At 34.9% G+C, this 16444-nt stretch overlaps 1 protein-coding gene across 1 annotated transcript in view; it reads right to left on the reverse strand.

Moving 5' to 3' along the window:
- The window catches only part of LOC150109709 (uncharacterized), a 288439-nt gene that overhangs the window by 253723 nt on the left and 18272 nt on the right, over positions 1-16444 (reverse strand). The gene's annotated exons all lie outside the window — the stretch shown is intronic.

The raw sequence follows: 16444 nt of genomic DNA on the forward strand, positions 1-16444 counted from the left end.
CACACACACACACACACACACACACACACACACACACACACACACACACACACACACACACACACACACACACACACACACACACACTTCAACAACAAAACTTTTAAATTATACAGAGATAAATGACTTTCAAATTAACATAAAACTATTTTTGGATTCCAGACAATCTGATTACAGGAAAAACCTCGCTTAATGTGATTAATTAATCCATCAATTAATGTGCTCTAAGCAAAATCGTTTTAAGCGAATACAATAAACAATTGGAATAATTATAATTCATCCATCAGTTACTGTAAGTTTGGAAAAAAATTACAGTATAAGCTATATTAGAGGATAAAATCATCAAAGTTAATAAAAATCAATTACTTAAATTTTTATTTAATGTCTAAACATTTCACTTAGCTACTTTTTTACAAAAAAAATTAAGTAAAAATGTTTGAATCATGCTCAAATTTTCATCTTGTCATGCAAATTGTGATAGCTGGAGATCACTTTATCAAGATTTCGGTGGACTTTGAAACTTCGTTCCATATCAGGATCAGCATCAAACAGAATTTCCTTAGCATGCTCAATGTGATTGAAAAATACGAGTGGATAATCTTATGTGTTCGTCAGACATGTTGTAATAGATTTCACGGTATGATATGAACACAGATGGATAAGAAAATAACTATTTATTAACTTAAAAGTTAATATTTTGCTGGTATTATATCCAGCATCTTCAGAGCACACAACACAAAGTTTGTTACAAATGCAAGACAGTCACAATCCGGTGTAACAGTGGGGCTAGTATAAGTAATTGCAGCATGCAACACAAGACTAACGTCCTAATAGGGTGCCATCTAGGTAAAAAAAAAAAAAAAAAAACTTTGAGCTTTTTTTTCCCCCTAGATGGCGCCCTATTAGGACTTAAGTCTTGTGTTGCATGCTGCAATTATAGTTCGCCCACCGTTTGTAGATCTCTCCTTGGCATTTTGCCAAGAATAGTCGATTCATGCTGAAGGGGAGAAAGAAATGAAGGATGTACGAACTGGTCACCAACATGCGAAATCATGTGCTTTCTTGTCTGTCGCTGTACTAGTACTAGCTTGATTTTTGTTGTCGCACTTTTGCATTATAATTTATTATTAATTTGTATGATGGATCCAGTACAGTCAACAAGTTCTGTTGTTAAACAACAACAGAACTTGTTGACTGTGGTTTCAGTAGCTCTTGCAAAAGAATAATGAATAATGTGCTGACATTCTGCGAAAAAAGAATCGTCTCCTTGTTCCCCTTTCTCAAGTCATAAAACGTGCAAGTGCAATTGTGGGCGCATCAGGGTTGACTGTTAAAAGAATTCGTAGGGAATCAAAAGGTGAAGGTAAGCCAAAATTTAAATTTCCTGAAAAAAAGCGCCAGAGTAAAGAAAACCATTGAAACCGTAGCTTTGAATGATTTTGATGTAGATGTTATAAGAAGAACTATTCACGAATTTTACATGGACGAGAAAAGAGTGCCAACCGAAATTGATTCCTGTGCTTAAAGAAAAAATTAATTTTCCTGGAAAAGAGAAACTTTAAGGAAAATACTTCATGAAATCAGATTTTGTTTTAAAAAGTCCCAGAATAAAAGGAAACTTATCATGGAGCGAAGTGACATTATTTTATCTAGAAAGCAGTATTTGAGAGCAATAAGATTTCAGGGAGGAGAAAAGATCGATTGTGTATGTAGATGAAACTTTGAAACTTGGATTGATAGTAATTTAACTTATGAAAAATGTTGGCAGTCTAAAGAAGAATGTGGAGTGCTACAAACCGGAAATGCCTCGCGGCGCATAATAATTTTGTGTGCGGGTGGAGAAATGGGTTTTTTTACCGAATTCAAACTTATTATACAAAGCCAATTACCATAGGCAAATGAATTCTACAATCTTCGAAAAGTGGGCAGAAGAAAAACCGATTCCAAACGTTCCTAAAAATGTTGTTATAATTGACAACGCTTCATATCACTCTATTCGATTAAACAAAGTTCCAAATTGGTCTAATAAGAAGCAAGTTCTTATGGATTGGCTCTCTGCAAATAACATTACCCAGATGTGCGAAAAATTGAATTGCTTAATTTGGTCAAAAGAAACTTGTCCACAACTAAACTATTTAAATTCGGCACGATGATCAAAGAGCATGGATTTCTAGCTTTGAGGCCACCATATCATTGCGATATTAATGATATTGAGTATGTTTGGGCAGAAGTCAAAAGTTTCATTCACCATCGCAACGTAACTGGAGATATTGACATGTCGAAACTTTTTACGCTTTCAGAACAGGCGACAAAGTATTACAGTTCAAAACTGGGGAAAATATCATGTCACCTCATTGGAAAATATGTATTGGGACAGTGATGGAATTATCGAAGAATTATGTGAACCTTTAGTGATCAGTTTAAGTGAAAGTGATGGCGATTCGGACGACTATGAAGATTAAAAGGATTTGATAATGGTATTTTTTTCCAACCTTTTTTTGCATGGGTTTGTTAAAAGCGTCACAACAAGTCATAAATAATTAATCGGTTTAGGATATTAAAGTGTCTCAGCTCTCTCAACTGTAAGTTTAGAATATCTAAGTTCACTTGAAAAAATTTCTGTTTTTCATTATAATTATTTTTATTTTATAGAAAACTTTCTTAAAAATAAACTTAGTTAAATTTTTGTTTTATGCTATACCTTTTTTAATTTTGTTAATACTCTACGTACATTTTTCCAACTGTTAAACAAGCAAAATAGTTACACTTTAAAAACTACAATGTTCGTAAAAGAAAACCTAAATTTTCCGACCTGTAATGTAATAATAAACAAACACATCCCAGAAGACAGATTGATTACCCTATTATCGGTAATCTCCTTTTCTGACATGCGCAGAAGTGTCGAGGAACCTCTAATCAGTGGGCAAACTATACTTATACTAGCCTCACTGTTACACCGGATTGTGGTTGTCTTGCATTTGTAACAAACTTTGTGTTGTGTGCTCTGAAGATGGTGGATATAATACCAGCGAAATATTAGCTTTTAAGTTAATAAATAGTTATTTTCTTATCCATCTGTGTTCATATCATACCGTGAAATCTATTACAACATGATTGAAAAATAGCTCAAATTCTATTACTTAAATTAAGGGGATATTAAATCCCACATAGTTTTAAAACCGAATAAGAAACTCAAAGATTGGAATCAGAGAGTTTCTTGCCGAATATAGTAAACTATAAAGTATCCGCAACACTAGCATTAGCCAATGCAAGTGATCCTAGTACGTAGTACAATACCGGGGCAACTCATTGCAAAGGTGGGGGAAAGTTCAGATCGCTATTTTTAGGTATTTTCCATAATGTAAAAACACATTTCCTAGGAAATGTATGCTGTTATTACATTATGGAGGGGGGTCACTACCCAGACCAGTTTCAGCCTTTTTTGAGGCTTCATCAGTGAGTAGCTAGACCTAATACCAAAGTGTATAGCGAAAAACTCTCCGATTCTGATCTTTGAGTTTCTTATTCGGTTTTAAAACTATGTGGGATTTAATATCTCCTTAATTTAAGTAATGTTTTCATTGCCGAAATGAAGCTTATTAGCTCTTTATACTTAAGTAACTTAATGGTTGCACCTTTTTTGGAAAACTCGTTCGCAGAGTACATAAGTTCTTTTCGCTATACACTTTGGTATTAGGTCTAGCTACTCACTGATGAAGCCTCAAAAAAGGCTGAAACCGGTCTGGGTAGTGACCTCCCTCCATAATGTAATAACAGCATACATTTCCTAGGAAATGTGTTTTTACATTATGGAAAATACCTAAGAATAGCGATCTGAACTTTCCCCCACCTTTGCAACGAGTTGCCCCAGTATTGTACTACGTACTAGGATCACTTGCATTGGCTAACGCTAGTGTCGCCGATACTTTATAGTTTACTATATTCGGCAAGAAACTCTCTAATTCCAATCTTTGAGTTTCTTATTCGGTTTTAAAACTATGTTGGATTTAATATCCCCTTAATTTAAGTAATATTTTCATTGCCGAAATGAAGCTTATTAGCTCTTTATACTTAAGTAGCTCAAATTCTTTTTGCATTTAGCTTCTTAGTCGTAATATTCTCTTGTTCGCACTCCTAATCTTCATATGCATGCTGTTCTTCTAGTTAAAGGAGATCATTCTCACTTAAATGTTCTGAATGAAAATCGAGCAAGTTTCTAGCATCCATGTGAAATTGCAAGTCATTCTATCAAGTAGTTTGTTTTATACAGCTGTCTGAAGCAAAAGTGTTGTCTGCATCCTTGAAATAGATAAAATTCAGTATTGTGTGGTTATAAAATTCTTTGTAAAAGAAGGTTTAATGCCAAAAGAAATTCATTTGAAGTTCATAAATGTTTATAGACACTCTTCTCCTTTGTTTTCGACAATTAAGAAATGGACTGTCGAGTTTAAACATGGCCGTACCAGCCTTGAAGATGATCCATTTGAAAGGCATCCAAAAAGTGTGACGTCCCAGAAATTATTGATCAGGTGCATAAATATAGTATTGGATGACCGGCGAGTCAAAGTGCATGAAATTGCTGAGACTATAAGCACTTCAAAAGAACGTGTAGGATATATCTTGCATGCAGAATTGCAAATGAAAAAGCTTTGTGCAAGATGGGTGCTGCGCTTGCTCACAGAAGATCAGAAATGCACCTGCACGAAAATCTCTGAACAGTGCTTGGAGTGTTTTAACAAAAATAAAACTGATTTTGTGCATCGATTTATTACTATGGATGAGACTTGGATTCACCATTATACGCCAAAATCCAAACAGCAGTAAAAACAGTGGACCGAAGCCGGTTGTTCAGTGCCAAAGAAGATGAAATCGGTGCTATCAGCAGGAAAGGTCATGGCATCGGTGCTTTGGGATGCTAAAGGCATTTTGTTTATTATTTATCTTGAGAAGGGTAAAACAATAACCGGGGAATATTATTCTGATCTTTTAACCAGACTAGACAAAAATTTGCAAGATAAAAGACCGGTTTGCAGAAGAAAAAAAAATCATCTTTCATCAGGTCAATGCACCTGCCCACAAAAGTGTTTTGGCAATGGGAAAATTAAGGGATTTGCACTATGATTTGTTGGAACATTTATCCTATTCCCCAGATTTGGCTCCCTCTGACTTCTATCTCTTCCCAAAAATAAAACTCTTCCTTGCTGGTCAGCGTTTTTCTTCGAATCAAGAGGTAATTTCGGCTGTAGAAGGGTATTTTGAAGATCTTACTGAAACTCCAATGACGGGATAATGGTGATGCACCATCGCTGGAATAAATGTATTAGTCTTAAGGGAGATTATGTTGAAAAATAAAAATAATTTTGAAATTATAAATTAGTTTTTTCATTGTTGGGCCACAAACTTTTCAGACTACCCTCGTATATCTGGTTAGTGTGCTGTGTGTACCAAATTTATTATTTTGTGCTGAGGATGATGGCTGGAAATACAGCAAAATATTACTAGTTCAATAAATTATTTACAATCTAGATTTTGCAGATGATATCTGCTTACTTTCACAGAAGCACCAACATATAGAACAAAAAACAACACTTATAGAAACAGCCAAAAAAAGTTGGTCTTAGGATAAATAAAAATAAAACAATGTTGATGAAAATAAATGCAAAGCAAAATAAACAATTAACAATAGAAGAAACACCGCTAAAAGAAGTAGAAAAGTTGGAAAGCTGTGTTATGAAGCAACAAATCATGTTACACCCACTACTGAACAGATGGACAGGTGTGGGGTGAGGCAAATGCCCAGTGAACGTCTCTTACCAGAGTGCATAACCCCAACTATGAAATTTGAAGGTGGCAGTGCGATGGTAAGGTCCCGTTTTTCTTCGTTTGGCCTTGGACCTCTATGGTGCCACTAACATTGAACTCCGACAGGTATCTGAGCATTTTGACAATGCAATGCCTTCCTACTTTGTAGTATTTCTACGAAACTGACTACTGTCTCTTTCAGCAAGACAATATACACCATCTCATAAGCCTGCTGTTGCTGTAACTGCCTGCATGGTTTGTGGAGATAATGTCACCACACTTAACTGGCCTCCACAGAGCCCTGATCTCAGCCCTGCTGAACATCTGTGGGATGAAATGGAGCATCAGGTGAGGTCAAGGGAAGTCCACCTCACAATAGCCCAGGACCTCATTACATGCCTACAGGAAGAATGGTCCAAAATTTCCATTGATCACTATCGTACACTTGTGGAAAGTATGCCCCGCAGTCACCACAATGAAAGGAGGTCTTATTAAGGTGGCCACCATGACTGTTTGTTCCTCACACTGTAGTGTTCACTGACTTCTTTTCATGCAGTGTGTGTGCGTAAAAGAAAGAGATGGGATTTAAATACATAAGTAATGAAATATATATCAAAATAAACATATATGCAACCACACATACAATAACCCAAAAAACTGTATACACACTGCAAATATATATTATAACTTGAACATAGAATGAATGGTAAGAGTTCAGTTGCTATTTCCAAGAATTTAACAGTTTTTTTTTTTTTTTTAAATAGTTTAACAGTTTATTCACATCACATATACAAATTATACATTTTATACTATTCAACTTACATAATTATGACAATATTTCACAATACAATTCAATGCTCAGTACAATATTACAAAATAAAATTCAAGTATTACTATCATATTCTGTTGGTACTAACACTGATTTTGGCTATCATTTTATTATGGTTAATAAAAAGTTCTCATATATGCAAGTAGAATATAATATATTTCGAATGGTTTCATAGTTACGATAAGTAACTGGTTTAGAGTAATGTAAGTTAGTTAATGCAAATATGTATAACCAAGGGAAATAACTAGAAAAGTAATTAGCTCAAAACAGACACCCAGGGACCACATCTAAGAGGGCTCCCTTACCAGTTATAATAACGTACATGTTAATATTTTAATACCTAAATGAATGAACCAATTTGTAAATCAATATCTTAATTGGTTAAGATACACGAGTTATAATGATCTCTTATATGATACGTTTAAAGTAATTGTCAACATTGTAGTTTCTCAATCTTTTTCTGAATACATATTCTGAGGTTATAGATTTAATTTCATTCGGAAGTTTATTATAGCTACTCGTTGCAATGTACTCGAAAGATTTATGAAAAATTTCTTTGTTAGCCTTAGGTATCTCCAGCGTGTTTCGATCGCAGCGCAATCCATAGTGTACATAATATACCAAGTAACTTTCAGTGTTTCTTTTTACATATAACAGACAACCATAGAGATATAGTTTCTGAAATGGTAGAATATTATGAACGATGTACAGATCATTGGTTGAGTGTGCAAAGTCGGTAGTAGGTATGGCTCTAATTATTCTGTTTTCTATTCTTATTAATGGAAGCAGATGATAATAGTCTCCGCCCCAACAGGTAAGCCATACTGCAGTGAGGAATTTACCCAGGAATAGTATAAATATCTTAAGAATGCTGCATTTACAAATTTTTTTAACATAATATATTCTGTTAATTATGAACCTAAACTTATTTGTTAAGAAAGTGGTGTGGGAGTTCCACTTCAAATTGCTATCAATATGGAGGCCCAAATGATTGACGGTTTTTGTTTTTTTGATTAAGCTACATTTACAATTTTAGAGTATCACTCCATTTCCTTTCATGCCATTTTATAGTTATACTGTGATCTAATTTGTCTGTTAATGTAAAGTACATATATCTCATTTTGTCGTTATTAATGTTAAATCCGTTGTTCCTAAACCACATACTTAGTTTTAACATATCGCTATTAATCCAATTTTTTACATCAGATAAAAATTTAGAAATTTTTATCCATCATTCTGACTGAGAGTGGGTCGATTCCAAACATCTTCAGAACATTTTTTGAAGAATCTCACAAATTTTAAAGAAAACTTGTGTGAAGAATCTTTGTGTTGTCCCATAGGATCCTGTAACTAGTAGAAACTTTCAGTAAGACCAGATTTTCTCGGCTTGCAGATGTATTACATCTTTTGTCTCTTCATTAGCTATCCATGGTACAAGCAAAAATTAAAGATACCAAGAAATTATATATTTGGTTTAATCCTTTATCCAAGAGTAAGCAAACAAAGTTTGTGCCTGAAGTATTTTCAGGTCAGGGACAACTCGTGGTAAAGGTGGTATATGACATCACATTACTTGCCTTAGTATCCCATAATGCAAAGCACATCTCCTTGCAGACATGTATAATGCTATGCATTATGGAAAGGGTCACTACCGAGACGAGTCTGAAACTAAGGCAAGAGATGTGGTCAATACCACCTTTACCATGAGTTGCCCCTGTCCTGAAAATACTTCAGGCACAAACTCTGCTTGCTTACACTTGGATGAAGGATTAAATCAAATATATAATTTTTAATTTATAGTATAACCAAGTAGAAAAACTTTCAACAACTATGGTACAAGCAATCTGGCCAAAATAGGTGAGAATGGAGGAACTAGGAATCTGGTTATACTCCTGGGTGAACCAAGTACAGAAGTTTGTCTTTTGTCAGTGTTGGTATTGAGGAAATCTTGATTGGCTTTATAAAGATCATAATATCTGTCTGGGTATCCTTAGAACGAACAGATGACATGTTTTCCCTCTGACAACTTAACAATAAAGATCATGACAAAATTATTCCTATCCCTTATATTCAAAGTACATCACAAAAGATAACTAAAGTTCTCTGCAAACATAATCTGTGTACTTACCACTTTCAAGTTTTTGTTCATTCATCTGAGGTTCAACTTCATCATCTTGTACATTTTGGAATGTATACCATTCAATGAGGTGATACTTAGCCGACGTTGGACAGATTGGTGGATTTGTTAGCATTCACCTCGAACATAAAAACTATGTCTGCAGTAGTCATTTATATAGCAAGTCCGAACTAATGGACCATGATCTGGATGTTCCTTAACATGAAATTACATGAAAGCAGTCATCTTTGCATAGAAATTACATAGTATGAGAAGACTATTTTTAGAATCAGCTACAAAGCACCCTCACAACCTCAACAAATATGGCTAAATAATTTGTCAATGATTTGGGAGACTTCACTGTAAGTCTACATTTACAGTGAATTTTCTGAGCTAGCCTTCGGTTTATCGAGCCCCTAGAGCAGGGGTGTTCAACCCGTCGATCACAATCGACCGGTCAATCGTGGAGCGATTTTTGGTCGATCTCTTGCGTATCCTCCTTACTTACAAATTTAATTAAAACTAAAAACATAATATTTTATTTATCATTATTTTGTATTATTTTTAATTCGCTTTAAGTGTATTGCTATTGTTTAATTAAAACTAAAAACATAACATTTTATTTATCATTATTTTGTATTATTTTTAATTCGCTTTAAGTGTATTACTATTGTTTATTTATTTTTCGTTAAAATTGTCAAATCAGTCATTTTCTTTTAAGTGCGGGTAAATGAATTAATTTGGATCAGTGGAAGTCAAACAGCGAGCCGAGTGAATACGATTATAAGCAAAGTGTAAAAATTCGATTGTAGCTTAAATATTAAATATTCCAAAGCACATTACATTGATTTTTTACTTAGGTTAAGTCCCATGTGAATATTATAAAAAAATAAACTTTGTTTGTCTTGGTATAGTTTGTATTAGATTTTTTATAAATAACTCTTTTGAAGCTAACTGTATATACTGCTTTAATAAGAATATGTTAGAGTGTTAAAAACAAAGGCAATGTTTTTGTCGCCGAAGCTGTACATGGTGGTATTAGAAAGATTGTTATTGAAACTTGTATGAGAAAGGCTTGCAGACTATAAGTGTAAACATCTCAGAGTCAGTCAGAAAGAGTTCAAACAAATTTTCGATGGCCGGCAACTTATAATCAAAAGAAAGTGGAGGAGAACAAAAGGCATGCCGAACTTGAAACTTAAGAAGACTCATACCAATTCTTTGGGGGTTGCCAAACTTCATGAGAGGTCTCAGAGGAGGCCTAATAAAAAGGGCCTGAAGCAAGCAGAAAGGGTCCCAGTTCCAGAATTGCTGTCAGAGAGGAGGCCACCTGGTCCAGAGTCGCCGTCAGAGAGACTGCCTGGATCCATGTTGCTTGAGAGAGGAGTTTCCCGCTTCCAGAAAGGAGCTTCTTGGTTCGAGACGTCGCTAGAGAGAGACTACTTCTAAACCGCACACAAGGTTTCAAATTGCCGAAAGGAAGAGTTCCAATTGTCGGAGAAAAGTTTCCAGGCCAGGTTAATGTCAGACATTCACCAGTGTGTTGCATTTTCATTGCAATTTGATGAATCAAACGACTTCACTGATATTGCTCAGTTAATGGTATTTATTTGCATGGTGTTTCAAGATTATTCAAGTAAAGAAGAACTTTTGAAAATTATAACATTATTGGGAAGGACTAGGGGAGAAGACATTTTTTCGGCATTTGATGAATTTGTGAAACAACACAAACTTCCGCTTTTTAAACTTGTGTCTATTACTACTGATGGTGCTCTGCAATGATAGGTAATAAATCAGGCTTCATTCATTATGTAAAAACGATGACAAATATCCAGATTTTTTAATGTACTACTGTATTATTCACCAAGTACTGTGTAGTAAAAGATTAAACACAAAAAATGTTTTGGATATTACATTTAAAATTGTAAATTCTGTTCGAGGAAAAACCCTGCAACGGCGGTTATTTAAATTACAGGCAGATGATGATAGGGAACTTCTGTTGTACAATAATGTTCGCTGGCTTCTAAAAATGGACTTCTGCTGAGTCCATTTTTAGAAAGATTTCTTGTATTAATTAACAATATAAAAATTTTTCTTTATGAAAAAGGAGATATTTATCCACAATTGTGTGATAAAAGAGGGTTGTCACACTTATCATTTTTAATAGATTTCTGTACGAAATTAAGCAATTTAAATTTAGAGTTATAAGGTAGGGATAAAAATTTAATTGACATGTTAAGTTGAATAAAAACTTTCCAACAATACTTACTTTTATTAAAGAAAATATAAATGACCACGAATTTAGACATCTCCCATATTTATTAACATTTTTTTTAACAAAATGAAGAAATGCTTCGCAATGATTTAAAAGAATTTATTCGTGAAATAGAATTAGTTGAGGAAGAAATAAATTCAAGATTTAAAGATTTTAATAAAACTGAAATGACTGTATCTTTTATCAATAATCCATTTCAAGAAAACTTCACAGAACATCACAGAAATTTCAAATAAAATTAGTGGGGCTGTTTGATATAAACCAAGCTGAAGTAGAACTTGAGATAATAAACATTCAGAATAGTTTACATTTAAAATCAATAAACAATGAGGTCATTTGGATGTATGCACATGAAAAATTCCCAATATTAACTGATACTGCGCGAAAAATTCTGTCGTGTTTTGGATCGACATACTTGTCAGAATCCGCTTTTTCAAATATGACCGTCATAAAAAATCAAATTACAAACGATCATTTGGATGACTGTCTGCGATTGGCCACTTCTTCATATCAACTTCACTATGAAAATATTGCGAGGTCCAAACAATACCAAATTTCACATTAACTTTTTTTTTTTTTTTTTTTTTTAAATCAACCAGCATTTCCTGTAACTTGCGAGTTCGTAATCAATGTGTTGTTTTTTCTAAATTTGGTTTTCCAAAATAGAGAAATAAATATTTTTTTCCAATATATTTTTTTTGTATTAAAATAATTAATTAAAAGTGATAAATAAATTTTTAAATACACAAATAAAGTTTTTAGTTGTTTATATGCGTAATCAGATATCAGATTGGGGAAACGTGATCTATATAAGAGAGTAGATCACCGAATAACTTTTTATAGAAAAGTAGCTCACGTAGTAAAAAAGTTTGAACACCACTGCCCTAAAGCATGAGGTCTTCAACCTTTCAGACAGTACATTTTTAATGCAGGCTGCATTAAAAATTTCAATGAAGCCCGCAGGCCACTAAGCTATACTGCAGTATTTAGAATTGTAAGATGCTTTCCAGATTCGCAAGAAACGCTATTGCATTTGATACTTTACATAAAATCCTATAAAAATAAACAAACTTAGCTTTAAGAGCATAGGTAGGAGTCGGGTTCATGATGATAAGTAAATACAATCACTACTTGAAAAAAGATAATTTAATAAATAAAACACTCGTTTTTTTACAATATCAATGGGCAACTTGGTTGCCCATTGATATTGTAAAATCAATGGGCAACCTTAACCAGCTTGTCGATTTTGGCATCAATGTTGGAAGTTGCTGTGTGAAGAGTACTCTCGAGATGTTGGTCCGTAATCTGAGTTCTTGTCTTGGACTTCACATGCTTCATTCTAGAGAAGAACCGCTCACATAAGTGCTTCCTAACAAAGGGCACGTCTTCATCTTCGAAGCAATGAAGATTAGGGAATGCATCCTCAGAAATGTAGTCTTTGTAAAATGTAGGCAAGAGCATATTGAATAATTTTTCTCTCAAAGAAGAGTTGTTTTGGATTTCAAGCAGCTCCATTTGTATTGAGCCTGGCATATCAACAGCATTGATACTGAATGGCATCGAAAATAAATCTAAAGAAAATCACTAAATCTCTCTTCCAACATACTTTGCAACATGGCTAATTTTGTAGCCTATTCATCAAGAAACAAACAGTTGGACTCAGCAAGAAGTTGAAAATGAGTTGTCTTTTTTTGCAGAGTTGTGCCTCCCAAAGTTTGAGCTTGGCCACAAAAGCTTTGATGTGATCAAACCGAGTGTGCACCGGTTGATCTTTGGATTGTAGCCACGTATTTAGATCATTCGTATGCAACGAGATGTCGATCACAAAGGCAAAGTCTGTCATCCACTTTGGATCGTTAAATTCCACAATCGGCTTCCCCTTCGGGTTTGCATGAACTGCTGTATTTCGCTCCTTAAGTCAAAGACTCTTTTAAGAACCTTCCCTCTGCTCAACCAACGCACATCACTATAATAAACCATATCACCATGATCCGCTTTGCACTACTGGGACAAAAACTCTTGGAATTGACGATGATTCAATCCTCTTGCCCTAAAAATGTTGACGACAGTCAAAATAACTTTCATGACATTCTCAGATCCAATAGTTTTCGTGCACAAATTCCCCTGATGGATTAAACAGTGGTAATGTACAAAATCTTTTCCTTCTAGTTCCGGTTCCTTCCATAGCAGCACAATAAATCCTTCGTTCTTTCCCACCATAGCAGGGGCACCATCAGTTACCAGACTCTCAAGGTTGGTTAAGCTGAGTTCGATACGCTGGAACATTTTCTTGGCGGCTTGAAGAATATCAGTGCCTTTCGTCATTCCCTTCATAGGTACAAGTGCTAGCAGTTCTTCTGTCACATTGAATTATTGATCCATGCCACGGACAAAGATAGCCAGTTGTGCTGTATCCTTCACATTTGTGCTCTCGTGTAAAGCAAGCAAATATGATGTAAATTCGGACGACTGTTTTTTTTAAAGTTCCTTCAATGTCATTGTCAAGTTTTTTGACATGTCGTGCTACAGTTACCCCAGACAAACTCGGTTTTTTAAACACTTCCTTATTATTTGGGCAGAGAATATCCCCAGTGGCAATGAGACATCTTTCACAAACTCGCCATTCAAAAAGGCTTTTGATTTTTTAGCAATTTTTTCAGCTATTACATAACTCACTTTGACACACGCTTCGCTTTCTTCTGTTAAATCTGGAATGAACACTTAAATTGTCTTTCAGTGTTTCATTCGGGATTTAACTGAGATGCAACATCTTCTTGAAAAAAAAAATGACTTGTAAATAGATAATAGTTGAATCTTTGTACATATAGTATTAATAGTCTTTTCATGTAAAAATTTTACATATAAGATTGTAAATGGTCCTTAAATAACAACAAGAAAATATGGTATTGTAAAGGCAACTTTGTAACAAGAAGGTTTAGCGTAAATAATCGTAATCCGATTAATAACATGACCGCGGGCAAATTGCGATACGAACCAAAGGCACGTGTAAACTAACCTTGCAAAGACGCAATGAGAAGAGAAGGTGCGGTGTGCAAAATTTGGATGGCATCTGCAAAATCAATGACGTAATAGAGAGAACAGACGCGGAGCCTATAAAAGTTTTAGCGATGCTAGTTCGAAGCTTATTTTTGGTGGTTATTTTTTTAACTTGTTCAGGTTTTGGGTGTTGGCTGTACCCTGCGGTTTTCCGTGGGTAGTTGCTTTGAAGTGACTGCAACAAATAAGTGTCGTTCAGAGGCGACGATGTGGCTAAGTAGTGGGCTTGTCCAAGCGTAGGGTTTTATGCGACAAGATGAACAGGGAACGCCAAGGTTTCGAGCAGCTCCAAATGCACATTTCCGTCTGATGGGTTCCTGAGCATAAGGTTAGAAAGAAGCACGTGTCCGAAGAATAATCAACTGGCCAAGACAAGGAACAAAGAATCGAAGGACAAGGAAGCGATCAGAAGAAAGTCTAAAGGAACAGAATGAGAAGTATCGTCTAATTGAATTCTTCAAGCTGGTAAAATAGAGTTTGTCTTATTGTATAATATCTTGAAGCCAGGGTGAGCAATTGTATATAAGTAAATCGGACTCGTTAAGGCAGAAGTCAGGACTTTGATACATATTTCTCTAACAAGGATCTTTAGTATTAGAAGTGTAAAGTTTCAAGCATTATTGTTAATTTTTGGTTGATGTATTGTATAAAAGTTAATTAAGGATGAAGTGAGACTAAATCTACTTATTTGTATTAAGTAATTGGGATATGGGCAGGTTGAAATTTTGTTATATATCATCTGATGAGAAATACCTATTGTGAACCTTATCTTATGTGTTAGTTTAGGTTATTTAATTCTGAGAACTTTTCAACTAGTTTGAGTTTTATTTAACATGTATCGTATTTAGTATGAATAAATTTCTTTGTCTTTTAAACCAAAATACATGTCTGATCATTGAAGTCAATGCACCACCTGCTTTAATTATAGAACCTGTATATGTAAGAAGCACAGGAGTTTAAGATAAGAAACAGTTACGACTGTAGTTAAGAGTAAATTAGCAAGGGCTTGAGTGAGTAATTCTGATAGTTTTGGAAATCATGATAATCTGTGAATCATATCTCTGACAAGAAATTCTATCTTGTATAGGAACTAAGATGGCACAGCTAAACAAATAAATTCTTTTAGTTCTGAAAAGGATTTGATAGCAGATTTTCAATCGGGGAGAAATTGGCTCTAGCTTGAGGCATTCTCTTTGTTTGAGAGTTTTGCACTAATTCTAGGATAGGCTACGGAAAATCATAGAAGGAGCGAAGCAGATAAGAACTTGATTGGAGTTTTAAAGTAAGATAATTTTTTTTTTCACTTAGAAGGAAATTAAATAAGTTTATTAAGGAAGTGATTGGAGTTTTACAATAGAAATTAATAGAAAAACAATGATGTTACAGTTTCCTCTGCCTTTTAAATACCCTACTGGCATTTTAAATCAATTTGGAGATGGTTTACTTTGTCCACACGAAGCAGTCCTTGAAGATGATCAAAATTGGACGCATGCTTTGTCTCATAGTGTCGTTTTATATTGTATTCTTCTGATACTGACACTGACTCACGATAAATTAAACACACTGGATTATCGTTGATCAGCACAAAAAAGTACAAATTGGTCCACTTTTCATTAAAAACCAGACAAGAATCACCTGATTTACGCTTTTTACTCTTAGATGCCATAGTGATGGAAGGTGAACCCAAAAAATTATCCAAAATGGCCATGTAACGGTTATTATCCACTGAATATGTCTCACACTAATGAAAAAAAGTCTGGAAATATAAAACCACAATTGGCTATGGCTGACACGATGAACCTGCGTGTGCTTATACACGAATATCACACTGTTCACGACTGACTGACTGTGGATGAGATCCTCTTGTATTTATATGAAAATGTCCGTGCGGTTAGCCAGTGGCTATGCGCTTCACAACCATATGCCTGGGAAAGGAGTGTCCTAGGTTCGATTCCCGTCGATGATGCGAGGAGCTAAGGATCTTCCTCAGCCATAGCCAAGTTAGCCAGTCTTGGGAGTGGACAGCAGGGATTTTTCCACCAGTTTATCTGGGGTTTTTCATCCCGCAAGCAGGTAAACCGGTCCAGTGAACATACACGGATTACAGTCAGGAATGCTGACCCAGCCATAGGTCTGATTTGTCAACTATGCCGGTTCTGGAGCCCGGATAAAATTTGGGGGGGGGACTGAGATGGTGCCGTACCTCCCCGTAAAAGGGACTCATGGCCGTGTATAATCATACGATTATTATTATTATTATTATTATTATTATTATATGAAAATAACAAAGTATCGAGAATCTTCAAGATGTATCTGGAAGGCACTAGACAGCACGCTCGAACGAACTACAGCTATCACCACTTTG

This window comes from Typopeltis vanoorti, chromosome 2, assembly GCF_054136105.1.
Source record: "Typopeltis vanoorti isolate ZY-2024b chromosome 2, IOZ_Tvanoo_1.0, whole genome shotgun sequence".
Taxonomy (NCBI): domain Eukaryota; kingdom Metazoa; phylum Arthropoda; class Arachnida; order Uropygi; family Thelyphonidae; genus Typopeltis; species Typopeltis vanoorti.